This window comes from Nyctereutes procyonoides, unplaced genomic scaffold, assembly GCF_905146905.1.
Source record: "Nyctereutes procyonoides isolate TBG_1078 unplaced genomic scaffold, NYPRO_anot_genome, whole genome shotgun sequence".
Classification (NCBI taxonomy): Eukaryota; Metazoa; Chordata; class Mammalia; order Carnivora; family Canidae; genus Nyctereutes; species Nyctereutes procyonoides.
In genome coordinates, this window is record NW_026575021.1 from 9,315,729 (window position 1) to 9,342,615 (window position 26,887).

General features: G+C 45.7%; 1 long non-coding RNA gene and 1 other non-coding gene across 5 annotated transcripts in view; both read left to right on the forward strand.

The window, feature by feature from the left end:
- Positions 1–1,538: 1,538 nt before the first annotated feature.
- Positions 1,539–26,887, forward strand: part of LOC129519784 (uncharacterized) — a 62,902-nt gene continuing 37,553 nt past the window's right edge. Inside the window, exons 1-5 of one of the 4 annotated variants that reach the window (XR_008666444.1) lie at positions 1,539–1,593; positions 1,894–1,972; positions 2,678–2,764; positions 13,499–13,658; positions 15,669–16,119. This is a non-coding gene — a long non-coding RNA (uncharacterized LOC129519784). Of the gene's footprint in view, positions 1,603–1,893; positions 1,973–2,677; positions 3,078–13,498; positions 13,659–15,668; positions 16,120–26,887 lie in introns of those variants that run through there. The other 3 variants (XR_008666445.1, XR_008666442.1, XR_008666443.1) reach the window with 3 other exon arrangements.
- LOC129520826 (small nucleolar RNA SNORA26) lies at positions 2,092–2,213 on the forward strand. Its single transcript, XR_008666680.1, has one exon. It is a non-coding gene; the product is annotated as a small nucleolar RNA SNORA26 (small nucleolar RNA).

Consider the following 26,887-nt stretch of genomic DNA (forward strand, 5'->3'; position numbering starts at 1 on the left):
GGGAGTCTGCTTCTCCTTCTTCCTCTGCCCCTCCCCCTGCTTGTGCTTTCTCTCTCTCTCTCTCCAATGAATAAATAAAATCTTTATTTTAAAAAGAAAGAGAGAAGGAAGAAAAGATATATCAACGAAATAAACATAGAAATGGAGCGGTGAGCCAGCATTAGCAAGGGGCAGTATGAGCAGTGGTTAAACCACTATTGCAGGCCCATTCCACACTGGGGAGAGGGACCTGGGAGCTGAAGGATGTGAAGACCCCTATTCCATCCCCACCACAATTAGTCTTCTTCCTAAGTTTCCTTTCCTAGTGACTTCCACCTGGACAGGGCGCCCCAGGGCAACTGCCCTTGTCCCTTCATCCATCCTGGTCTCCTCTGCCTTAACAAATAGGGACCAAAATAGAACCCTAAAGCATTGCCTCCATTGCCTCTTTCTTTCTTTCTTTCTTTCTTTCTTTCTTTCTTTCTTTCTTTCTTTCTTTTCTTTCTTTCTTTCTTTCTTTCTTTCTTTCTTTCTTTCTTTCTTTTTTTTCTTTTTGTTATACTCACAACTAAAATTTATTACAGTGAAAGGATACAAAACACTATTGGCAAAGGGCGAAGCACATGGGGTGGAGTACAGGGGAAATCAGTTACAAGCATCCAAGGATCCTCTCCCAAGAATTCTTTAAAAAATGAAAATACTCGTGTTTTTCTCCTTAGCATTTGCCACCCTAAGCTACTGGTTATTCACGTCTTGATTTATCTTCTCCACTCTAAGGTCAGACCAAGGCCTTTGTTTCATCCTTTTGAGGATTAGAAAGGGGCATGGGCATAGGAGGTGCTCAAGTGTGAACAGAAATGTGACATAGAAAAAAAAAAGAAATGTGACATAGGAAAGAACAGCTCGGGATTCTTTTTAAAAATTTTGTTTTTAAAGATTTTATTTATTTATTCATGAGAGACAGAGACAGAGAGGCAGAGACGCAGGCGGAGGGAGAAGCAGGCCCCACGCAGGGAGCCCGACCTGGGACTCGACCCGGGTCTCGGGGGTCACGCCCTGGGCTCAACCACCGGCCCCCCGGGGTCCCCAGGCAGGGGAGTCCGGGGCCTGCAGGACCCAGAGCTGTGGCCCACGTGCTGAGCTGGGAGAGGTCCCCGAGGAGGGGGGGTGGCCCGAGAGAACCAGCTCCTCGCCCGGGGCGCTCGGGCTCCAGAGAAGACGCCTCGCTGCCGGGGACCCGGCTTCCCGCCGCAGCAGGTGCCAAAGATCCGCGGCGCTGAGACTTTGGGCGCCAACGGCCGGGCCCTCCCCTTTCCGGCCTCTCCTTCCCACGGATTGGCTACTCTCCCCGCCCTCCCGCCTCCATTCTTCCCAGGGATTGGCTTCTCTCCACGCCGCCCCGCCCCCATCCTTCCCACGGATTGGCTTCTCTCCACGCCATCCCGTCCCCATCTTCCCAGGGATTGGCTTCTCTCCCCGCCGCCCTGCCACCCTTCCCGCGGATTGGCTGCTCGCTCCACGGCCCTCCTTCCTCCCCTCCCTCTTCCCCGGGATTGGCTATCTTCCGGCCTCCTTAGCAGCGCCGCCCGCCGGGGGCCGCGGGAGTCGGGCCAGGTCAGCGGGGTGAGCGGGGGCGAGCGGGGGGCGAGCGGGGGGGGCGCGGGGGGCGAGCGGGGGGGGGGGCGCGGGCGGCGGGAGGGCCTCGGCCGCGTCCCCTCGAGCTTTGCCCGCCCCGAGCCCCGTGCTCCCGGCGGCCAGGACGGAGGGGTAGAGCAGCCCTCGGCGGCCCGGGGGGCGGGCGGCTCAGCCCGTCCCGGGGCCGCGCGAGGCACAGGCGCCGCGAGGGGCCGCCCGGAGGCCTCCCCCCGCCCCGCCCCGCCCCGCCCCCCGCCGACCTTGCGCTCTGCTCCCCAGGCCGGCGACTCCGGAGGGCTCGGGGCGGCCCGGGTGTCGGACGCGAGCGGGGCCGCGGCGGCCGGAGCTCCCCGCGCAGGTAGGACCCCCCGCCCCTCCCCCCCCCCGCGACCCCGGGCCCGGCCCGGAGCACGTGGCCGCCCGCCCCGCCCCGCCCCCGCGGCGCCCCGCGATCGGGCCCCGGGCCCCCCCTTTCCTGTGCCCTCCCAAGGCGGCCGCGGTGCCCTGGGAGGCCAACACAGAAGGGGACAGCAAGGCTCCATGAAACCCAGGGACGAGCCCGCGCAGCTCCTCTTTGGATCCTGTCTGGAGTCACAGCCCGACCGGGACGGCTCCTTCCGGCCGAGCACCTGTGTGGGGGGTTTTGTAAGCTCTTGTGCGTCCGCGCGGGAGAGCGGGGGAGGGAGAGCGGGAGGGAGAGCGAGAGCGAGCACGTGCTGGCGCTGCGGCGCGGGGGAGGGGCGGGAAGCGGCCGCGGCCCGGGGACCCTGACCCCGCGGAAGGACGCCCGCCCCGGAGCACCCGGGCGCCCCCTTCTGCCCCCTTCTGCCCCCTTCTGTGATGGGATTCTAGTTGGTAGCGCAGAGAGGAGTGCAGGCTTCCCCTTCCTTAGCCGATCCTTGCAGAGGTGCTGGTCTTTGGAGGGTGGGGAAAGCAGGGGGGTGGAACGCAGAACGCAGGGCTTCTTCCTGCACCCCTGTCTTCGGAGACAAACTGAGAACAAGGTACCTCAACGACTGTTCTCTGTCGGAAAGGCCATTTGGAAGTTTTTCCTTTTTTATAGGTTGACAGCTACAGGTAGCAGCCGTGGAAGCTGGAATATTCTGATGCTGGTTATTTTTACTGACCTGCAGCAACTCTGCGGCCTAAGGTACACACATGCTTCTGTGGGACCCAAAAATTCAGGAAATGTCCCCCACCCCTGGCCCCTAGAGGAGTATGCACTGCGGCCTCCAGCCCAAGTCAGTGCCAAGAATACCCGCAGAGCACGCCCTTAACAGAAAGTTCCATATGGCAATGAGTAGCTAAGAGCTTGAGAAACTCCCCCAAACTTACTAGAAATCCCCTAGACCAGCCCATAAAAATCCAGCTGGAACCCACCTCGAGCCCAAGTCCCTGCTCCACCGTGACAGGTACGCTTGGACCCAAGCTCGAGCTTGCTAATAAAGCCTCATGTTCTTGCATCGGTGTTGGCTCCTTGGTGGTTTCTCGGCTTCGCACCACTTCCAAAGAGGTCAAGTATCCTTCCATAAGCTGTAGTGGCCACGTGTCCTGCGCACCCATCACGGGCACTAGCAGCAGGGCCACGCTGGTGGTGGCTAACAGGGCAGCATAGCAGGTGTTTCATTTTCTTGTCATTCAGTTCTGACAACTCTGTGAGGTCAGTATTGTTCTCTCAGTTTTACAAATGATGCAACAAGTAGGTTAGGGACAGGCTCAGGGCCCTGTCACATGTGTAGCCCTGAATTAGTATCCTCATGTAACTTTCTGGCCATGTGACCTCTTGGAAAGTCCCTTCTCTTGGCATTCCACGTTCTAGTGGAACAGTAGAAATATTGAAACAGATGAGGCCAGTTTGGTTAGGGGAGACCACAGTAGAGCCATTGAGCATATAAGCTCTTCATAGTCTTTAATGGCATCGAACCTACAAGAGTTACCCAAAATTTGGCACAAAGGGAGCATCTGTCAGCATGTGATGTTAGCTGTTCTTGACGAATGAGCATTTTGAGCTGTGAAAGGGGATTTAAAGGATACAGTGGTGTTAGAATATGAAAATCTTGAAGGTGATGGGAGAAGTTTTCATGTGGAAAGAAAGATAACACCAGTGTGGTGAGACGAACAGAGCATATAGTATGTGCTAGTTCTCAGCCTGGCCAGCCCCGAATGTCTGCAAATGCCTTATTTTCCAGAAGTTTCAAATAAAGATATTTTCATATTAACCTTGGAGTCACTCTAACTGCTTATTTCATAACGCTGTCCGGCCTTTTACACTTGCATTGCACTTGCATTACACTGTAAAATCCAGCCTGGTAACTTTTTTTAGGTCATTGATTCTATGAATATGTTAGAAGGCCATCATTGCTAGAGAGGAAGAGAAAGGAAGTGCACGTCGAGGCACTGAGGTGAGGACGTAGAAGCTCCGATAGGGCTGGCCAGGGACGACAGATGACCAGAGACCTGGAGATGCTGGGATCCTGTATGGACTTGGGTAAAGGCCATTGCAGGCGAGTGAAAACAAGTTAAAAGGTCTGAAGAGAGTGAAGTGTGTAAAGGTTTGGGGAAAAGCAAAGAGCTGCAGAGAAAGCTCTTAAGGGGAGGGAGAGTTGCAGGACAGCTTGTTTGCAGGGCCAAGGTGGATATTTTGCTCTCAAAATGGCAACCTCAAGTCTGGTGTCTCTGGCTTCTGAATTCTGCAACGTTTACCTCGGGACGCTCCCTAGCACCCGTATTCTTTCCTGCTCTTGCCCAAGTTTTCTGTGGCCACTATTATCCCTCCCCTCATGCCCCATAAGTGCTCTTGTTCTGGAATTCTGTAGCGTCTCGTAATGGCCTTACACACTTAGAACTCTGTTCTGTGGTTGCTTATGTACCTGCCTGACTGCCCTTGCCCCGACTTAACTACAGTAAAGCCCGTCTTGCTTCCCACCATATTCCTGGGGCCCAGTCAAGCTCCTGGCATGATAATGATGCTGGCATATTTCACTTGAGCCCTAAGCCCAGCGCGACTAATACAAGGAGCAGTATCATTTATAATTAAGCCTAATACGGATAATTCTACTGGGTAAAATTATATATGGCGTTCTGTGAGTGGCTTACAGCCATCTATTAGAAGCAACAGAATACTAATCCTTGGTTCAAACCCCTCACCCTTCCATGTGATCGTAAGACAAGGTCTCAGCTTGGGTCTCTGTGAATGGATAATCCTCATCCATAAAGTTGAGTCCACATCATCATCTACCTGGTGAGGAGTAAGCACTCAGTAAAGGTCATTCGTTGGCAGTAACTATAGGATCCTTATAATATTGGATGGTCTTTGTAATATTAGGACATAATGACGATACTGGTATTTAGTATTTAGACCCTACAATACTGGCTTTAATTTTCATTCAGTAACTAATAGAGCATGTATCCTGGGCCAAGTACCACTCTAGGTAGTATGACCCCATCAGTAAACAAAATGGACAAAAATCCATGTATACAGTTGCAACGAGAGTCCTAAAGCTTTAACAGGCTGTGGCAACTTCTGGCAGAACAAGGGATTGATAAAACCCAAACCCTGCATCGACGACGGGTCCACTGAAAAGGGGCCAAGAGAACAGCTGTTCTAGCCAACTGTCTAAAAGTGGTGTAAAACCCCCAAGTGTTCGAGTCTGGCGGAAGGCTGTAGCAAATCACTTCCAAGGATAACCATGGGTCTCATAAGCGGCTCCACGGCATCGAGTCCTAGAGGTGGCCCCTTGCCCCTAGAAGAGTTAGTTACCTGGGCTGGTGAACAGGTGGAGACCCTGGTCTGCCATGGATCTTCCTCTCCCACTGTCAATCCTCAACCAGTACAACTTGGTTTACACTTTGGCTTTCCAATTTTTTTTTTTTTAAGATTTTATTTGTTAATGACAGAGAGGCAAAGACAGAGGGAGAAGCGGGCTGCCTGTAGGAAGCCTGATATGGGACTCAATCCCAGGATCCCAGGATCATATCCTGAGCCAAAGGCAAATGATCAACTGCTGAGCCATCCAGGTATCCCCGTTTATTTATTTATTTATTTTTTTTGTAGAAAGGGTTTTGATGCTAAGAAGTTCGAAGTCCATTAAACTAAACACTAGCAGGTAAAAGATGGAAGCAGTCTTAGGTAGTGAAATGGGGGGGAACAAAGCCATTTTTCCCTAAGGGGCTTCAGGATTTAGAACTACAGACACTAGAACTGCGCTGCCCAATAGGACAGTCGTCAGTCACCTGGGGTTATTTAAGTTTAAATCAAAACTGAATAAAATGAAAAGTTCAGCCTCTCAGTTGCATGGCCCTATTTCAAATGCTCAGTAGTCACATGTGGCAAGAAGCTCCCGTACGAGGGAACAGATAACATCTCCATTACTACAGAAAGTTTCATTGGCAGTACAGTCCTGCGGGTTCTGTGGTGTTTTACAGAAGAGAAAAACCCGGGCCTAGTAGCCTGAAGAATGCCTCCCAAATAGAGTCCGGTCCTAATTTCAAAGCTGTAAGTGTTACCTTATTTGGAGAAGGGTCTTTGCAGATGTGATTAGGTCAAGGTTCTTGAGATGGGAAGATTATCCGGGATAATCTCTGTTGAGCCCTAAATCTGATCCCAAGTGCCTTTAATTAATTAATTATTTATTAAGTAGTCTCCACGGCCCTGCGTGAAGCCCAGTGCAGGGCTTGCATTCACAGCTATGAGATGGAGACCCGAGCTGAGATTAAGAATCAGACACTCCACCATCTGAGCCACCCAGGTGCCCCCACAAGTGCCTTTATAAGAGGGAGGCAGGAGGTTCCGTGCTCAAAGGAGGAGGCCATGAGAAGGATGAGCCTTGAGAGAGTGCACTTGATTTGATCCCATGAAACTGAGTTTTGGCCTCCAAAATTGTGAGAGAATAAATTTCTGTTGTTTTAAGCCACCACGTTGGTAAGTAATTTTTTATAGCAGCCTAGCAGCCTCTGGCAACTAATATAGATGGAAAGCTTCAGATCACAAACAGAGCTGGAGCTCGAACCCCACCACATTGCCTCCCACGCTGCTTTTATTAGTGCCTTATGGGAGTGTGGGCAGGAGAAGAGCTTTTCTATTCATTAGCCAATTTTTTAAATATTCCAGAGATATGGCAATGAAATTAAGCTTTATTTAGATAGAAATCATGAGAGATGTGATTTTAGCATGTGGCTAAAATATGGAGGACTAGCAAATACCTCCTAAAACAACACAGATGATCGAAACTAATATAAAATAATAATTTAGGGTTTATTGGGATGTCAATTTATGGTTTATGTATACTTTATGTAAATCTCACACAGTGCAAAGCATCTCCAGAGATCAAGTTGTAAACGTTGAGTAACGAAAATAATTAGGACAAATTATAATTTTTGCCTTGTGGGCCATATGGCTTTGACCAGCAGGGTCCCAGAGGCAATACAGGCCGTTACAGTGAGACGATTTTTCCATAACAACCTCAATTAGTTTTGGCTCATGTTCCACAAAACGTAAACCTGGATTTCTGGGAGTCTTTTAAAACAACAGCAAAAAACCTTAGCAGTAGAACTCATAAAACTAGTCTGACACTGCCACAGGGGTGTGGACTTAAGTCCACACACCGTAATTTTGGTGCGTCTAAGTCGCAACATACCGATAGGGAACGATGACAGCATCCTACCCCAGATTGGGAAGGAAATGGCAAAAACAAGTTTCTGAATTAGAAGTTCACACTTGACCTTAAAAATTTCTTCTTATGGGAAGGAACAGCACGCGATTCAACTAGCTCCTTAAACTAAAATGCAAATGTTCGTGGACAAAAATATCTGGAAGTGTTTTCTAGGTTTACCAAAATTGATGTGAAATCATTTTTCACCTATTTTGTATCTCAACTCTGACATGAATTACCAACGCTTCTTGTTAGGGGCGGGGCTCGGCCGGCCACGCCCACTCCTGCGGAGGAGGGGCGGGGCGAAGCCGGGGAGGGGCGGTGAGTGGGCGGGGGCGAGGAGAAGGCGGGGCGGGGCTCGTCCGGCCACGCCCACTCCTGCGGAGGGGGGCGGGGCGAGGGGAAGGCGGGGCTCGGCCGGGCCCCCATCCTGCGCGCGGCGGGGGCGGGGGCGGGGCGGCTCCAGGGTGGCCGCCGCCGAGGGACGCGTCCAGGCGTCGGAGGAGCCGGACCCTTGACCCCCCGGGCCTAGTCCCGCACCCTCGGGCGGCACCGGAGAGGCCCCCACAAACCCGAGAAATCGGGAGGCGCGTGTGCCAGTCCGCGGTGGAGGCGGCCCTGAGCGCCCGGCTCGTCGCGGGGAGGCTCGCGTCCCTTGGGCCTCTCTCCTGGCCCCCGCTGCACCCCCTGGGCCTGGATCCCCGCCCCTGGGTGGCCCCACCCGCGCGCCGCGGGGTCGCGAGGAGGCGCTGGGCTGCGGTGCTGGAGCTCGGGCAGCAGCCCTCACCCTCACCCCTCAACTGTGGCTCTGCAGGGACAGGTGAGGCTCGGCCCGGACCCGTCCTGTCGTCCTCCTGCCCTGGCCGCTGGCCCGGTGTCCCGCCCAGGCCTAGGCCGGGAGGTGGGAGGTGGGAGGTGGTTTTACCTGTGCCTCAAAGGAGGCGGGGCTGCAGGCACCGCGCCGAATTCACGTGCTTCCCTTACAGCTTCCTCGTCCGAACGCCTTGTGTCTTGCTCTGCATAGTATGCGATGAGCATTGATACTTTTTATTGGCTTTTATTTGTTGATTTTTTGTTGTTTTGTTTTAAATAATTCTTAAAAGATTTTGTTTATTCATGAGAGACACAGAGAGAGAGAGAGAGAGAGAGAGGCAGAGGGAGAAGCAGGCTCCATGCACCGGGAGCCCGACGTGGGATTCGATCCCGGGTCTCCAGGATCGCGCCCTGGGCCAAAGGCAGGCGCCAAACCGCTGCGCCACCCGGGGATCCCTATTTTAAATAATTTTTAAAAGATTTTGTTTATTCATGAGAGACACACACACACACAGAGAGAGAGAGAGAGAGAGAGAAGCAGGCTCCATGCAGGGAGCCCAACGTGGGACTCGATCCCGGGTCTCCAGGATCACACCCTGGGCTGAAGGCAGGTGCTAAACCACTGAGCCACCCAGGGATCCCCAATTTTAAATATTTTCATGTAATTATTCACGGAAGATGCACAGAGAGGCAGAGACATAGGCAGCCCATGGGGAGCCCGATGCAGGACTCGATCCCAGGACCTGGGGATCAGGGCCTGAGCTGAGGGCAGATGCTCAACCACTGAGCCACCCAGGCGTTCCTGTTTGTTTTGGAATAAATCATTGTCATCAAAACAGTCCCAATGAAGTAGCTACTGTTACTCAGATTTTCAAATGAGGAAAGGAGGCCCGGAGGGATTTAGTGACCTGCCCAAGTTCTGTCGGTTTGTTCTCTAAACATCAACTCCACTCGGTCCTTGTCAGCCCTCTCGCCTACTTTGATTCAGGCCTTCATAGTTGCTTGCCTGGATGACTTCTACAAAGGCCCCGTAGCTCCTTTCCTTGCTATCCTCAACAAAGTCAAGGATTAATGTTTCTAATGCAAATCTAATCATGTCTCTCAAATCCGTCTTTAAGTCTCTCAAATGTCAAATCCTTCTGTGACCCCGTATTGCCTGTAGGTGCCCACACAAGCTGTTCTTTATGGAAATATTACATCCCGGAGAAGTGCGTGAATTATAAACGCACGGCCTGCTGAAATTTCACAAGTGGATCACACCAGCGGCCAGGTGGAGACACCGGGCAATAACCAGCGTCCCAAAAGTGTTTCCTTCCCATCACTAACCACTTTCCCTCACACCCCAGGGAGGTAGCCTTGGGTTTGCACATGATATAAATGGATCATTACGGCATATACTCTTTCATGTCTAGTTCCTTTAACTCACTGTTGTGTTCATTATGTGCATCCATATGTTGACTATGTTTATGGTTTGTTTGTGAGGATGCTGTGTCGCATTCCACTGTGTAAATACGCCACAATTGATTTATCCAGTCAACTGTTGATACACATTGGAATAGTATGTATTTCGGACCTAAAAAATCTTTTTTCAGGGATCCCTGGGTGGCGCAGCGGTTTGGCGCCTGCCTTTGGCCCAGGGCACGATCCTGGAGACCTGGGATCGAATCCCACGTCAGGCTCCCGGTGCATGGAGCCTGCTTCTCCCTCTGCTTGTGTCTCTACCTCTCTCTCCCTCTCACTGTGACTATCATAAATAAATAAAAATTAAAAAAAAATCTTTTTTCAAATTGTATTTATTTATTCATGAGACACACAGAGAGAGGCAGAGACACAGGCAGAGGGAGAAGCAGGCTCCATGCAGGGAGCCCGAGGAGGGACTCGATCCCAGGACCCCAGGATCTCGACCTGAGCCAAGGAAAGGCAGATGCTCAACCCCTGAGCCACCCAGGTGCCCCTGGACCTAAGAAAAATCTATGCCATGAACATTGTAATAGAGATCTTTTGATGAACATGATGAATGATGCATACATTTCTCTTGGATATATACCTAGAAATAGAATTGTTGGGTCACAGGTTGTTCCATGTACAAATTTGGATATTTTATTTTATTTTTTTAAGATTTTATTTATTCACGAGAGACACAGAGAGAGAAAGAGAGGCAGAGACGCAGGCAGAGAGAGAAGCAGGCTCCACGCAGGGAGCCTGACGCGGGACTCGATCCTGGGACTCCAGGATCACGCCCTGGGCTGAAGGCAGGTGCTAAGAGCCACCCAGGGATCCCAAATTTGGATATTTTAATGCAGTTTTCCAAAGTGTGCCAATTACATCCCTGTTGGCAAAATATGACAGTTCCGGTTGTTGCACATTCTCATCAATACTTGGTACTTTCCATCTATTTTCATCTTGGGCCATTTTGGTGAGTGATAATTGTGCCTCGTGTGGTTTTAATTTGCAACCTCCCCGACGATGAACGAAGTTGATCACCTTTTCACATGTTTATTAGTTGTTTAGAAATAACTTTATGGGGATCCCTGGGTGGCTCAGCGGTTTAGCACCTGCCTCTGGCCCAGGGTGTGATCCTGGAGTCCCGGGATCAAGTCCCACATCAGGCTCCCTGCATGGAGCCTGCTTCTCCCTCTGCCTGTGTCTCTGCCTCTCTCTCTCTCTCTCATGAATAAATAAATAAATTCTTTAAAAAAAAAAAAGAAATAACTTTGAGTGTGTGTTAAAGTTTTGCCCATTTTTGTGAGCTGAGTCTTTTCCATTTGTAATTTTTCCAAAATTTGATTATAATAACTTTCAAATATTTAGCAAAGTTTTTTTTTTAAGATTTTATTTTATTTTTTTATTTGAGAGAGAGAAGGGGCAGAGGGGGAGAGAGAGGGAGACAGAATCTGAAGCAGACTCCACAATGAATGAGGAGCCTGACATGGGGCTGTTCCCGGGGTTCCATCCCATGACCATGAGCTCATGACCTCCGCTGAAACCAGGAGGTGGATGCTTACTCCACTGAGCCACCCAGGTGCCCCAAATATTTGGCAAAGTTCAAAGAATTTTACAGCAAACACACTGCAAACCTACCATATAGATTCCATGAATAATTTTATAAAACTTGAATAAGTTTATTCCATGAATAAGTTTATAATTTTATAAAACTTGAATAACTTTATTCCATGAATAACAGTTTATAAAACTTGCTCGTTACGTTTCCAACCTTCCCTTTATCTATTCTAATATTGTTGCATTTCAAAGTAAATTGCAGCTGGTGATACAAATCCCATAAGTAATTTAGCCTGTATATCACTAACTAAAATTCAATGTCTAAGATTTCTTTTGATGTACAATTTCAAAGATAATAAGTCCACAAATCTTCATTGTACATCTGCTGAGTTTTGAGCACATGAGGTCTTGAGTTCCATTCCTCCTCCCAGTCAGTCTTCCTGTCCACTCTTCTGGGGGCAACCCCCATGCTGATTTGTTCTCCACTGTCTAGCTTCACATGTTTCAAAATTTCATATTCCCGGAGTTGTACAGTATGTGCCCTTTTGTGTAAGCCTCAGCATAATGGATTTCTGAGTCTATGTTTTTGCATGTGTCAGCAATCTACTCCTTTTATTGCTGAGTCATATTCCACGGGACAAATATGCCACAGTCTTTATGGACTATAAGAGGGATTTCTATGCACATCCTTTGTCAGGGCTGTATGTTGGCAAATATCTTCTCCCATTCTGGGTTTCTTTTCATTCTTTTAATGAATGAGGTCTGATTTTTTTTTTTTTTTTGCAGGGGAGGGGGGAGATCTTGATTTTAATATTCCAGTTTTGTCAATGTTTATGGTGAGTGTTTCCGATTTAAGGTGTCTCTGCTTACTCTAGGTTATTAAGATTGCTCTTCTGTTTTCCTCTAAAAGTTGTACTATTTTAATTTGCCCCTTTAGAACAGTATTCCATTTGGAATAGTTGTAAATGGTGGGATATAGAAGTAGACCCAGATGCCTCTTTTTTTCCCCCCATGGGGATATCCAATTAATCCAACACGTTAATTTAAAAGATCATTTCCCCATTTGCAGTTGTCATAAATCAGGTGGCCTTATATGTGTAGACCTAATTCCCACCTCTGTATGGTTTTGTCTGTCGTTGCATCAATACCTCATAGTCTTCATTACTGTTTGTTTTATGATAATCCTTGGTAGTACATCACTGAATTTTTAATTTCATTGAATTTGGATCTAAATAGGCATGTAGCTAGTGACCACTAAGATAGCACAGATACAGAACATTTCCATCCTCACAGAACGTTCTGAGGCCAATACCGGAAAAGATACTTCCTCTCATAGCTACAGGCCATCTTCAGCTTATTCCAGGGTGCCCTTCAAAAATATCTGCATAAAATCTCATTTTAGAAACTCAAACACGTCTTCCCACACCTAGGTAAGACACCCAGTTCTTTTGACCTCGTGCTTTTAGCAATGAAAATATTTCAGGTGTGGAAGAGCCTAATGCTTTGGGGGACATTTCCTATGATCAGACACCATAAAATATGTAGTCCCAAATCGTATGTAAAGATTCCTGCTGTAATACCATTACATGGAGCTTATTATCTGTCCTGGTCCAAGTTTAAACTTAATCCTCTTTTAGAGGTCCTTTCTGGGCTGTGACTAGCTGTGTTTGAGAGAGTTTGCCCTCAGTCCTGAGGTCACGAGGCTGAGCAGCTCTGGCTCCTGTGTGTAAGGAATGCCTCAAACCATTTTGTCCTGTCTACTCCGTCAGAGACCTTGAAGTCTTGTGCCATTAAACGACACATATGATACAAATGATACATATTATTATGTACTTCAGGTGTCACTTTTTACATTCCGTGTGCGTATTTCTCCCTACCATGCTTGAGTTTGATGACTGTTTCTTTTCTTTTCTTTTCTTTTTCTTTTTCTTTTTTTTTTTTTTTGACTGTTTCTTTTCTAATGTCTTGTGGTTTATAGACCCTGATGGCTATCTTCATTTATCATCAATTTTCAGGCTTGAGGATAGCACAGGGCTTTAGTGGTGATCTAAATTTCCACTAGGGCAACAGGTATTTATTGAGCACCCGCTCTGCGAGGTGCCGTGAGCGGGGCCCTGGAGACAACCCTAGGACAAATCACAGATAATACTTACTACCATTGAGCATCTACTGTAGCCCACACACTTGCACTTGTTATTTTTAATGATCGTAACGACACTACAAGGTAAATATTGTTATCTTATTTTTCAAGTGATAAAGCTAAAGATTTTTTTGGGGGGAGTGGGGTCAAATTTCTGCAGCTAATATATGCATCCTGAAATCCCTTATTCTTCCTGAAGTCCTTCTAGAAAGATCAGAGAGAGAAACAACCTTCCCTCTCTCTGTCCTCATTCTAATAGCCAGGCTTTTCTCTGACCCAGGGTCTGGGAAGGAGGCATTGCTAACAAGTGGCCAGTGCCCTCTTTAGGAGTACAACTCTCCAAGAATCACCTCAGAACCAGAATCTGTTAGTACCTCCAGAGCAAACATCAATGTGGAAGAAGGACCTGCCAGGATGGGTCCTTTAAGGAGACTCTGAATGTGAGTATGGTGGCTGGGTATCTAGTGTTATCTTGGACCATAACGATAAGAACCACCTAGGTGTTATGGACTGAATTCCGTCCACCCTCTGCACCCCACACCCCCCAAATTTAGATGTTGAAGTCCTAACTTCCAGTATCTTAGAGTGTGACCTTATCTGGAATGTGATCTTACAGGGTCACTGAGGAAGTAAATTGGTTAGGATGAGGGCATACTGAAGTCAGGAAGCCCCTAATCTAATAGGACTGGTGTCCTTATAAAAAGGGCCAATTCAGACACAGATACACACACACACACAGAGAGAGAGAGAGAGAGAGAAAGAGAGAGAGACAGAGAATACCGTATGAGCATGAAGGGGAAGGCAGAGATATTTCCACAAACCAAGCAATGCCAAAGATTTCTAGACACCTACCAGAAGCTGTGGGAGAGGCCTGGAACAGGTTCAGCCTTACAGTCCTTGGAAGAAACCAACCCTGTCAACTCCTTCATCTTGGGTGTCTGGCCACCAGCACTGTGAGACGATACATTTCTGTTGTTGAAGCCACCCAGTCTGTAGTACTTTGCCATGACGGCGGAAGCAAGTTAATATACCAGAGATGGCAAAGAAATGAGGAGTCTGCACCCCCGGGGGCTTTATGGAGCACGACTTCCCCCTCAGCCTCAGTGCTGATATAGAAAAAACGTCTGCCCTGTTTTAGACACTCTTACTGGCCCTTTGTCACCTGCATTCAAACCAATCCCAGTTGACACTCAGGATAAAGCCCAAACTCCTTATCATGACATACTCTACCCATTAAGATTTGGCCCCTGCCTTTTTTTTTTTTTCTGCCTTGCCTCCTCTGAGCCCACATACTTCAATCATATGGCGCTACCCCCCGACCCCTCTCATAACCTCCTTCCTCTGAGCATGCCTCTCCCTCTCCTGATAATATCTTTCCCACCTCTTTCTCTCTGCCTGTGCTCTTTCTTCTTCTTGGCTTGGCCGTCTCTTGAGTCCTACATCCTCCAGAGTTCCTTCCCAGACCTCACTGGGAGCAGTTTCTGATCTCATGCTCCTGGTGCTTCCTGCTATCACGATGCATATCCATTATGTTGTAGATTGTGAACTACTTTTTTGGAGTCCATCATAAATACTAATTAAATCTTTCCTCAGTGGTGAAGAATCATTGGGAATTGTCCTCATTCTATTGATGAGATGATGTGTTCCAAATCTCTAGGATACATTTTTATGTAGGTTGTTTTTTTTTCTTTTGAAGGGTAGCTCAACAGTATACTCAAGATGGCTACGAAATGAAGCATCTCCTTTTGACCTTCCTTTTCTCTTTTAGTCATGAGTACCTTTAAAAATCCTTTTTTTTTTTTTTAAGATTTTATTTATTTATTCATGAGACACACACACAGAGAGAGGCAGAGACACAGGCAGAAGGAGAAGCAGTCTCCATGCAGGGAGCCCAATGTGGGACACTATCGCGGGTCTCCAGGATCAGGCCCTGGGCTGAAGGCGGTGCTAACCTGCTGAGCCACCTGGGCCACCCTGGTATTGGCTTTTAGATGTCTTCTAAAGAGTGTGGTCCATAGAACCTCCTGTGAAGGAGGCTCCTGTGAATCTGAAAACGTTCTGTGTCTATATCGTCCAATATGGTAGCCACTAGCCACATCATTATTTAAATTCAAATTTTGTTCCATTCAAAATGCAGTTCCTCAGTATGGTAGCTTGAATAATGGCTTCCAAATATATCCACATCCTGGGGAGCCCCGGTGGTGCAGCGGTTTAGCGCCGCCTGCAGCCTAGGGTGTGAACCTGGAGACCCGGGATCGAGTCCCATATCAGGCTCCCTTTTCCCTCTGCCTGTGTCTCTGGTCTCTCTCTCTCTCTGTGTGTCTCTATGCAGAAATAAATAAAATCTTATAAAATAAAAAATAAATAAATAAAACAAAAATGTTAAAAACAACAACAAATATATCCACATCCTAATCTCCAGAACATGTGAATGTTAACTTATATTGCAGATGTGATTAAACTAAAGATCTCAAGATGGAGAGATTAACTGGACTATCTGAGTGGACCGTAAATATAATTACAAGTGTCCTTAGAAGAGGGAGACCCAGATTGACTGGATAGCAGAACAGAAGAAAGCAGGGCTACAGCTGAGGCTACGCTGCTGGCTCTGGAGAGGAGAAGGGATGCATGGAATGAACCTCTGGAAGTGGGAAAAGGCAAAGAGACGGGTTGTTCCCTAGAGCCTACAAAAGGAGCGTGGGCCTGCAGACACCTTCACGTCATCCCAGTGAGACTGATTTCAAACTGTAAGACAATAAACCTGTGCTTTTTGAAGCAATCAAGTTTGTGGTCATTTGTGACAGGGGTCATGGGAAATTCGGACACACAGTAGCGCTGGCCGCGTTTTGGGAGCACACTTCTAGACAATGTAGTTCTAGAATCCTCTGCTTGGGAGAACAAGTAAGTACGTGTGACGGATCTCCTATTCTGTACATCTTTCAAAATCTAGAAAAATTCTAAATACGAGTAATTTGCTGCTTGTATCCAATATGAATGTATAATATAAATCTTGTGCATGGGAAAACCAAGCCAGGAAAGCTTTCCTATCTTCTGCTCAAGCAGGTAATCACAACTACTGCAGCTACTGTAACTCAGCCTTTGTCCGGTATTGTGATCCATTTCTTGCAGTTGAGACAGTTTTTAAATGGCCTCATTTACCTCATGAGAATTGATGCCAGAGATGCTTCCAGTCAGTTTATCTTCCTCTTTGGAGCACAAAAAGCATTATCAAGTCAGATACAAATTATTATTATTATTTTTAAAGATTTTATTTATTTATTTATTCATAAGAGACACAGAGAGAGAGGCCGAGACACAGGCAGAGGGAGAAGCAGGCTCCCTGCGGGAAGCCCGATGCGGGACTCGATCCCAGGACCCCGGGATCACGCTCTGAGCGGAAGGCAGATGCTCAACCGCTGAGCCACCCAGGTGTCCCAAGTCAAATACAAATCACACCTCTCTTGATAAATGTCTCACTTAATAACAATGCTGATTTTGATGTCTCGGGTTTGCTTGGTGTGTCCACATGCAGTCCAGCAGAAGCCCATCAGAGGTGCCAGAGTGAATGAGACACACCTCTGATCTTAGACAATAGGCTTTCCAGCGCTGTGCTGCCGCTGGCAGCTTCGGGCCTCTACCTGTCTGCACAGGTGGGAAGGTTCTATGACGGCCGATCGTTAGGGAAGGAAAAGAGCAACCTTCTTTGAGAATGGTGTGGGGGGAAAAGCCACCACCAGACAAACTCTACTGAAGCAATTACAAAACCACCCTGTACTATATCCTTTCACATGAACACCCTAAACCTAGTTGGAGAAAGCAGTTCACAAGAGTTCATACCCTGGCAAGTGTTTTTGTTTGAATTATCTTATTGTTGGAAGGCATACATAACACAAAATTTCACCATTTTTACCGTTTTCAGTATGCAATTTAGTAGCATTAGTAACCCTCATGTCAGCAAGACCCATTTCCAGAGATTTTTCATCTTCCCAAACTTAAACTCTGTACCTGTGAAACAGTAGCTCCCCATCCACCTTCCTTCCAGCCTCTGGTAACCTCCATTCTACTTTCTGTCTCTATGAATTAGACTGTTCTAGGAACTTCATGCAGGTAGTAACATGCAGTATTTGTCCTTTTGTGTCTGGTGTCAGCCACTCAGCATGATATTCTGCAGGTCCATGCACGCTGTAGCATCTAACAGCATGCATGGACCTGCAAAACATCAGGCTGAAGCATCTAACAGACTTTCATTCCTTTTTAAGGCTCAGTAATATTCCATTGTGTGTACATGCCACATTTTTTTCAACCATTCACATCCATCAATGGGTGCTGGGTTGTTTCCATCTATTTACCACTGTGAATAATACTGCTATGGAAGTCGGTGTGCACACTGGCATATTTTATTTTATTTTTATTTTTTTAATATTTTATTTATTTATTAATGAGAGACACAGAGAGGCAGAGACACAGGCAGAGGGAGAAGCAGGCTCCATGCAGGGAGCCCGACATGGGACTCGACCCTGGGTCTCCAGGATCATGCCCTGGGCTAAAGGTGGTGCTACACCACTAAGCCACCGGGGCTGCCCACACTGGTGTATTTTAATAGCAGCCTACATAAGCCTAATACTCAGAATTTGCACAGTGGGAGAAATAGGTTTAAAGTTTCCCCCAGATTAGTGGCTATATAACTTAGCCGTACATTAGAATCCCTTAGGTTCTTTTAAAAATTCCCAGTGCCCATACTGCACCCCAGACTAATTATATCAGGTTATCTGGGAATGGAACCCAGGAATCAGTATCTTTTGAAAATTTTAGCATTTGATTCCAATGTGCAGCCACGCTTGAGAACCGGTGCCCTGAACAGTTCACTAGTAAACATTGCTTCATCTAAAGCTCGTTTCCTTTCCATACAATCTCTAAATCACACTCAGGTTTCCTCTACCTTCAAACCCCACTTAGCCGAATTAAAGTCATTTTTATATTGTCAAGATCTGCTAAGCCAAAGTATTGCATTTATAATTCAAGCTTGAGTGGGAGGGAAATCTTAGATCTACTTATTATTATTAAGGGAATGTTTGCTCCTATTGGAGACAAGATGAATTATTCAAGTATGTTTAAAAAAAAAAAAAAAAAAAAAAACAGGGATCCCTGGGTGGCGAAGCGGTTTGGCGCCTGCCTTTGGCCCAGGGCGCGATCCTGGAGACCCGGGATCGAATCCCACGTCGGGCTCCCGGTGCATGGAGCCTGCTTCTCCCTCTGCCTGTGTCTCTGCCTCTCTCTCTCTCTGTGTGTGTGTGTGTGACTATCATAAAATAAATTAAAAAAAATTAAAAAACAAAACAAAACAAAACAAAAAAAAAACGCTTTTATGCAATTTGATCCATAATGGAACTCTTTAACTTCAGGCCTAAAGATTTATTCTCACTGACACAATGATATGATATTGCTTTGGAAATTCCATGTTAATGTCTTTAAACACAGAGAGAGGAAAGCACCATTATTCGCAGTGATGCAAGTGATATTCCTAGAAAATCCAAAGGAATTAGCTTAAAAATATCCTGGAGATCTAAAAATAGCCTAATCGGAATAAAAATAGATAAAAAGTCAATAAGATCCTTGGACAACCAGTCCTAACCAGCTGAAAAATAAGAGATCTAATTTTTAGCAGTCACAAAGCTATAAAATACTTAAAACAACAAAAGATGCGGCGTGTATTTATTTGTGTGGTTACAAACCATATTGGGTAGTACTTGAGAGATTGGCCTGTAGAGAAGGCTGCCCCGTGCTAATCCTGGCTTCCACCCTTAGTAGCTGTAGGAATTGGGAAGTTATTTAACTTTCTGTGTGTTAGTTCTTCCATCTGTAACACTGGATAATAATAGCGCCTACCTCACAGAGTTGAGAAAATGACAGGAGTTAAAAATGTAAAGTGCTTAAAACAGTCCCTGCTACATAGGAAGTATCATTTCAGTGCTAGCTTTTAGCTTTATTACCAAAAGTCTTTTGAAAGAGGAATTGCATAGATGGAGAGCTATAGCAATATTCTTAAATAGAGTGAGTTTACAGGCATAAAGGATGGAGGCAGATGGAATAAACGCTGGATGACTGGGTATGTAAGAAAGAAGTTCTGAAACCTTATACTAAATACTTTTTTATGTCTGTTTTCTCTATTTAATTGATAATTGCATACCTGTGTATAAGTTATGCAATCTTTAAGTTTTCCTGCAGTGCCAATTAAATATACAGAAATGCTAAATGTAAAGTGTTTTTACAATTCATATGGAAAAACAAATGGGTTAGAATACAAAAGAATATCCAAAAGAGGAGAGGAGGGCTGTTAGTGGCTTTGACAACCTATTCCGGAGAAAGTTCAGAATAGTAGTGGGATAGGAGAATTCCCCTTTAGTGAATAATTATCCAGAAAGAGACACAACTCGAATTTTTTTTTTAAAGATTTATTTATTTATTTATGATAGACATAGAGAGAGAGAGATAGGCAGAGACACAGGCAGAGGGAGAAGCAGGCTCCATGCCGGGATCCTGATGCGGGACTCGATCCCGGGACTCCAGGATCGCTGTCCTGGGCCAAAGGCAGGTGCTAAACCGCTGAGCCACCCAGGGATCCCCCTCGAATTTTAAAAAGAAATAGAACTTGGCTTTTTAAGATTTTTCAAAGTTAAAAAGATTTAAAAAAAAAACCCTAATGAATGTATTTTGATAATTGATCAGAAATTTGAAAAATAAATAGTCCATAGATAAGAAATTAAATAGAAAAGCTTAAATTCACGGAGAATTATTAGCAAACAATTTTTGAAACACATCTGCAGAAGAAAAGTCCATTTTTCTCTGCTCTGATGAACTCCATAGAAAAGGCCTGGAATGTCTGACTATATAGCACAACTTTAAAGATCTGCAAAATGGGTACACCTGGGTGGTTCAGTCAGGGAAGCATCTGAATTTTGACTGTGGCTCAGGTCATGATCTCAGAATCCTGGGATGGAGCCCCGTATTGGGCTCTATGCTGGGTGTGAAGCCTGCTTGGGATTCTCCCTCTCTCCCTTGGTCCCTCCCCCTGCCCCCCTCACCCACATTCTCTTTCACTCTCTAAGAAAAAAAAAAAGAAAAAATATCTGTAAAATAGAAAATGAAAACACCATAGCAGAACAGGAGGCTCAAAATTCAAGTAGGACACAAATAGATCACTTCTTTTTATCCACACTTTTACTATACTATCCTGATGGCAAAATCTCTCACACTGACCTCTGAAGTAGCCCCTTCTCCAGCTGGTCTCTGCTTCCATCCTTTCCTTCCTAAAACACCATTCTCTGCAAAACAGACTGAGTGATCCTTTTTTTTTTTTAATTTTTTTTAACTTTTATTTATGATAGTCACACAGAGAGAGAGAGAGAGAGAGAGAGGCAGAGACACAGGCAGAGGGAGAAGCAGGCTCCATGCGCCGGGAGCCCGACGTGGGATTCGATCCCGGGTCTCCAGGATCGTGCCCTGGGCCAAAGGTGGGCGCCCAACCGCTGCGCCACCCAGGGATCCCTGAGTGATCCTTTGTTATTTATTTATTTTTAAATTTATTTATTCAGGAGAGACATAGAGAGAGAAAGAGGCAGAGACACAGGCAGAGGGAGAAGCAGGCTCCACGCAGGGAGCCCGACTTGGGACTCGATCCCCGGTCTCCAGGATCACACCCTGAGCCGGAGGCAGATGCTCAACCATTGAGCCACCCAGGTGCCCCAGAGTCATCCTTTTTTAAAGGATCATTGCTTTTTCAAAGCATTTAAATAAAACTCACATCCCTAGTCAGACTTACAGGACACACGATCACTCACCTCCCACCCAGCTTCAGTGCCCGAACTGCCTCACCCAAACCTTTGTACCACCTGTTTCCTCGGCTAGAACACTCCTCCTGGCCCCCATTTCCCAAAGGCTGGGTCCTTTTTGCCCTTTAGGCCTCAATTTAAATGTTTCTTCCTCCAAGAAATCTCTGAGACCCCAGTTTAAAGTAATAATAAAAACTAACATTTATAACTTGTTTTCTTAATATGTCAGGCATTTTTTGACACTTTATGTGCAAAACTCACAATATCTCACAAAGCCCCAGTAAGATAGATTTTATTATTATTATCATTCCCATCTTACAGTAAGGAAATGTATTCCCAGCAAAGGTCTGTAAAGATGCTGATAAAACTGCAAGACAGTAGCTTATCGGAGGCTTCACTTAATTGTTCTGCTGCCTATAGGGTAGCCTGCCAGCTACTCACAATCACATCACTCCGTTTTTATTTTTACTTTTTTGAAGTGTGATTTTTTTGTTGTTGTTGGTTTTTCCTCTCTTATGTCTGTCTTATTCAGTGTGGTGTATCCAGGGCCTAGAACAATGGCTAGCACCTAGTAAGTACTCAACAAATGTTTGCCAAATGAATAGATGAGTAAATAAGCAAGAGATTATTTAACTAGATGAAAAGAAACAGGGTTACAAAAGGATCATTTTTATTTCATTTTTTAAAAGATTTTATTTATTCATGAGAGACACAGAGAAAGAGGCAGAGACACAGGCAGAGGGAGAAGCAGGCTCCCCACAGGGAGCCTGAAGAGGGACTCGATCCTGGAACCCGGGATCATGACCTGAGCCAAAGGCAGATGCTCAACTGCTGAGGCACCCAGGGGCCCCTATTATTATTATTATTATTTTATTATTATTGGGAGAGAGGGAGAAAGCATGTACATACATGAGTAGGGGGCCTGAGGGAGAGGGAGAAAATCTCAAGCAGACTCCCCACTGAGTATGGAGCCTGCCACGGGACTTGTTTTGGGACTCTTGTCTCCCGACCCTGAGGTCATGACCGGAGCTGAAATCAAGAGTCAGATGCTTAACCAACTGAGCTGCCCAGGTGCCCCAAAAGGATCATATTAAAATTTTCAATCAAAAGCTCACCTGATCTTAGCCAAAAGGCTGAGAAGTGATGATTCACTGAAAGCTCAGATGATGGTTAACACTTTTTGCCAAAGAATTATTTTTAAATGAAGGCATGTACCCTTTTTTAGACATGACACTTATCACACAATTAGTAGACTACAGCACCATGTAAACATAACTTTTATATGCATTGGGCAACCAGAAAATTCATTTGATTTGCTTTATTGCCATATTCACTTTATTGCAATGGTCTGGAACCGAACTGACAATATCTCCTCAGTGTGCCCATAGTGGAAGACCATCTGGCTTCTGGCATGAATAGCTGGGTGGGTAGAGTCATTATGCACTGCACAGAGGAAAACTGGAGAAGGAACACGTTTGGGGAAGTAATTGGAAATTAAATTTTGGCCGTATAGAGATGCCTATGAAACACCCAGCAAGAGGTGACAAGTAGAGACGCCTGGGTGGCTCAGCAGTTGAGCGTCTGCCTTTGGATCAGGGTGTGATCCCTGAGTCCCGGGATCGAGTCCCACATTGGGCTTCCTGCATGGAGCCTGCTTCTTCCTCTGCCTATGTCTACCTCTCTCTCTGTGTGTCCCATGAATAAATAAATAAATAAAATCTTTTTAAAAAAAGAGAGATGACAAGTAAGTACGAATAGATGAGTTTGGAGTTCAGTGGAGAAATCAGGGTATGAGATACAGATTTGGGAATGATTGGCACATAGGTACTATGTAAAGCCACATTGCCAGCGTTAGGACACTGGTGGAGGTCATTATGTACACAGAGAGTAACAGAGGGCCTAGAACCACACCTGGAACACATCAACACTTAGAGATGGAGTAGAGGAGGATTCGGCCAAGGAGTACCTAATGGAAGTGGAGAAAAACCAGGAGAGTATGTGCATTGGTTAGGGTTCTCCAGAAAAACAAACCTATAGAAAACACACACAGAGATTTATTACAGGAATTGGCTCACATGGTTACAGAGCCCAGCCAGCCCCCAAATCTGTAGTGAGTTGCCAAATCGGAGATCAAGGAAAGCTGATGGTTTGGTTTCAGTCCAAGTCCAAAGGCTTGAGAAGAACCAGATGGGCTGATCATGGAGTTCCCATCTGAGGGCCTGCAGGCTTGAGACCCAGGAAGATCTGGTATTTCAGTTCAAGTCTGAAGGCAAGAAAAAAGCTGATGTCCCAACTTGAAGGCAGTCAGGCGGGAAAAATTCTTGCTCAGGGAAGGGTCAGGCCCCTTTGTTCCATTCAGGCCTTCAACTGATTGGTTGAGGCCCACCACATTGGGGAGAAAAATCTACTTTACTCAGTTCACTCATTTAAATGTTAATCTTCCCCAAAACATGCTCCCAGGAGCACCCAGAATAATATCCAACCAAATATCTGGTCACCCTGCGGCCCAGTCAAGTTGACGCATGAAATGAAGCATCATCGTGTGATTCAGGGAACGTTTGAAAAGAGGAAGTGGCCAGCTGTCAAGAATGGAGATCTGTTAAGAACGTCATAGGACCACGGACTCGGCAAGGTGGAGGGCATCAGTGTCCTTGATGAGAACAATCTCACGGGGGGACAGAAGTGTCAAGGGAGAGGGTTGAGGGAAGAAAGTGAGGTGCCGACATTGACGGGTTGAAGGGTGCCCCATGGCAACAGAAGGAAGGCAGAGTGTAGGTAACCACGGGGGTAAGCTGGGGTGGGCTGGGAGCCTGTAGGTCTGATTTCTTCTACTTCTCCACTGAAGTATGAGGCAAAGTCATCAAACGGGAATGTGCGTTTGTTTGGGAGGAGAGTATAAGAGAATTCTGAGGAAAAGGAAGGAGAGAAAGTAGAATGCAGGTGTTCAGGAGAGCAAAGCTATAGAATTGCTGGGCAAGGTTAAAGGCCAGTTTTGGATTTGAGGCTGTGAACTTAGTGAGACCTGGCACCTCACTGAAGCATCAGATTCCAGCAATGCTCTGGTGCAGGTGCAGGTGCAGGTGCAGGTGCAGGCTAGGAGCAGGTGGATGGTTGGCGGCAGCAGGGCGTGGGGTGGGGGAAAGCCTGGTCAGGTGGGGGGGGGGCGCTTGCCCAGGTGATGGTAACGGAGGGAAAGAAGGGAAGAGAAAAGAATGTTAGCAATATTGAATTTTATCATATCAAGCTAAGATTGGTTGAATGTCTTTGTAGAAATTCCTCGTTAGGAAGACACAAGGTATGGAAAAGGTAAAGTGCTGCATCATGATACACTTGCACTGGAATTATTCAGCCAGAGAATGAAGTTTTAAATGCCCCATCATACATGGTCCAATTACTCCAATATTTCTGAAGGCTGGCTTAATGTGACTACAATGCAGAAAAACAAACATTAAAAAAAAAAAAATACAGGGACGCCTGGGTGGCTCAGTGGTTGAGTGGCTGCCTTCAGCTCAGGGGGTGATCCTGAGGTCCTGGGATCGAGTTCCACGTCGGGTTCCCCAGCATGGAGCCTGCTTCTCCCTCTGCCTGTGTCTCTGCTTCTCTTTCTCTGTGTTTCTCATGAATAAATAAATAAAATCTTTTTTAAAAAAAAGACAATTAGGTTTGATCACACACACACGTATAATATATATGTATACTGGTTTCAGGTTTTAAAATGTTATTTTATTATTTTTAAATATTTTATTTATTTATTTGACAGAGTGCGAGAGCATGAGTAGGGAGTCCGATGTGGGGCTCTATCCCAGGACCCTGGGATCATGACCTGAGCGGAAGGCAGACACTTAACCGACTGAGCCACCCAGGCGCCCCTAAAATGTTTTTTTTTAAACATTTGATCAGAGTAGAAAGTGATCAGAGTAGAAAGTATTCATTCCCTAGCAGTCCATCTATGTAAATTTAGAATTGAGTGAGGGATTGACTTTATTTCCTTTAAGTAATTTAAATGGTTTTCTTGGTCACTTCCATTATGTACATAGATTATCTAGGTTCCAGTGATGGATCAGCTTTTAAGGAGGTATCTATATACCAACACATTTATGATATATATATATATCATACACCTATACATGTATGATAAAAAAGTTCATTGTTTCAGAAAAAAAATATATAGATTGATGTGAAAAGTTGGGATTTGGGAGCAATGGTCAATAAAGAATTCTTGAGATGTCTTTGGTGCAAAGAGGTGGTTTTATTATACCACAGGGACGGCCGTGGGCAGAAAGAGCCATAAGGGGTTGTGAAGAGTGGCCCATTATATACTTTCAAGCTGGGAGGGGGTTAGGGATGGTGTATGTCTCTAAGGAATTTGGAAACAAGGTTTCCAGGACCCTGAGGGACTAGCTGCTGTTAGGAAAAGATCATTTATTACTGTTTAGTAAAACCTTAATCATGAGACCCTTCAGATGTGTATCAGTGGGCCATATGCTTGGAGGATGATTGCTGAAATAAATATTGGGGGGCAGAAATAAAGGAGGTTTTTCAAAGGGATTTTTATAGGATCCTGGAGGTTGGGCTAATCTCAGGCTAAGGTTGCCTTCTGCCTCTAGCAAAGTATTAACATCGAGCAGCTAAACTCATTGGGGAAGGTCACTCTGCTTGTCTCAAGGACTTGTCAATGGACTGTAAGTTGTAAGGAAGTTTTATTTGTTCTATATTTCTTTTGCCTTTGTTCTCTGCATCATGAGTTGGGGAAATCAGTATGAACTAATTTGTTTTACTATATGTAGACATAGAAATAGAGGTACCAGTGTATACACGGATTCATGTGCACAGATTTCCTGGCTTTGTCCACCCAGGGTGGACACCCTAGTAGCAGTGGCAATAAGCACATTTGGTGCCCTGATTTTGGTCTCTAAATAACATTATCAGTAAAAGGAACCGTGGTTCCTTGGAAAATGACTGGCTATAAGGCTGGGCAAGAAAAATATAAGATGAGGCTGGAGCATCTTGATGTTCCAGAAAGGAAGTGTTAGACATAAAACAAAACAAAGGATGGGAATGTATCAAAAGGATACAGGAGCCGTCTTTGAAGAGCTCTCAGAGGCCAAAGCTGGCACAATTTGAGCAAGAGTAAAAATGATAGCATTGCATTATAGCCAAAGGATAATATGTATATCTATGAGTCCATACTGATAAAAATGATTGACATGAATTTTCCTTACAGTAGAATATTTTTTAAAGATATTACTTATGTATTCATGAGAGAAGAGAGAGAGAGGCAGACACACAGGCAGAGGGAGAAATAGGCTCCCTGCAGGGAGCCCGATGTAGGACTCGATCCTGGGACTCCAAGATCACACCCTGGACTGAAGGCGGCGCTAAACCGCTGAGCCACCCAGGCTGCCCTCCTTAGGGTAGAATTTAAAGTAATAAATGTAGAAGTAAAAAAATAAATAAATAAATAAATAAAATAAAATAAAATAAAATGTAGAAGTAAGAAATCACCATTTAAAAACCACGGTAATAACTGCAACAAGCAGTATCTACTGTTGAATGCTATAATTTTTAGGAGTTAAACCTTAATGAGAAACAGGACATTTGCATAATATTTCATTTTTGCTGTTTTCCATTCATCATACCAAAACTTCTAAAATGGTATCAATTTGTGAACCAAACACTTAAAAACAATGCTTTTTGGAGAGCCATCTTCATCCTATTTGTAGGTTAAGATGTTCAAATCATTTACCACTGTTAACAATGATCCCAAGGACGACTCTTAATTCTAACAGGATTGATTACGATGGCCCTTGATTTGCTGCATCTTTTCAAGGAGTCTTGTT